Source organism: Cynara cardunculus, assembly GCF_001531365.2.
Source record: "Cynara cardunculus var. scolymus isolate 2C chromosome LG 6, CcrdV1, whole genome shotgun sequence".
NCBI lineage: Eukaryota > Viridiplantae > Streptophyta > Magnoliopsida > Asterales > Asteraceae > Cynara > Cynara cardunculus.
This window is the reverse complement of record NC_037533.1, coordinates 14,364,872-14,366,170: the sequence shown is the minus strand read 5'-3', so window position 1 is coordinate 14,366,170 and position 1,299 is coordinate 14,364,872.

Genomic DNA, 1,299 nt, shown 5'->3' with positions numbered 1-1,299 from the left:
GTGACCTTCTGTCTTCACATCGGCTAGTCTTCGATTTTGCCAATGGCTTTAAGTACGTACCAAGACACCAACTTACAAAGAACCAATAACTACTAAGTGTTGCTTAAGGTAGAGGAACAGATCAGTGGGTCATCACCAAATCAATAGGTGACCCAACATATATATATATATATATATATATATAAAGAGAGAGAGAGAGAGAGAGGTGGAGGTTCAAACGAGAATACCTTCATTTTACGAGAACGCGAGAACACCTTTCTCACATGTGATAATACGCGTGAGTGGACCTGGTGGTATGCGGAAGACGTGTTCTACGACTTAGGTCGCGCCAAAGTTTGTCTGCATCTATGATTTAGCATCACATGTGATGGTCTTGATGGATTATAGTATTATATCAACAACACCCTTATCACATGTGATAATACAGTGAGGGGGCTTAGTAGTGTAAGGGCGACTTGGCCCGCAACCAAGATCATACCGAAAATCGCCCGCATCTCTAATTTAGTATCATATGTTTACCATATGTGATTGACTAATAGTATCGCATGTGATTGTCTATAGTAAAATGAAGTTGTTCTCGTGTGAACCCTTCTCTATGTATGTATATATATATATATATATATATATATATATATAAGTTATCAGAATTATAAAACGATAGCATCAATTGAAATTAAATAAAATACGCCTTGGTTCATGATACAGTAGATGATCCATCGATTTCTGATGACCCCTCGTGATTAGGCAAAGTACGTTGATTTATGTGTTCGGCAGAAATTGATAGTGAGCTTAACAAAGATTAGAGCATTAAATACTATCACTAAATCGCTAATGTTGATAAAAGTTACGTATTAAATTGTTTCTTTTAATACTTTATGATATATGAAAGTATCGAGTCGTTGTTGACTTCCGGCTCAACTATGAGTTACACGTGTAAGGATATACGTAATTATTGAAAAGACCATATTGCCAGGTTTTATACATGATAACAAACTTCGATCATTGTCATCAAGACGTTTATTTTCCATACTGGAACATATATGCTACGAGTACGCCAATTGATTTAATTATAGATAAATAAGTCGAGAAAGAGGAAAAATATAAATATTTTCTATCCCGATCGAAAACTAAACTCATTAAAAGTGAGATAGTTAATGCATGATTTTTAAATTTTGTTAAAATATAAAAACCAGGTTTAAAATTTATTATACTATCTATAAAAAAAATCACTCAAGTTCTTTCCCGTATCCAATTTACGTAATGATTGGCGATAACTTACTTCAAAGATGAGTTATGTTT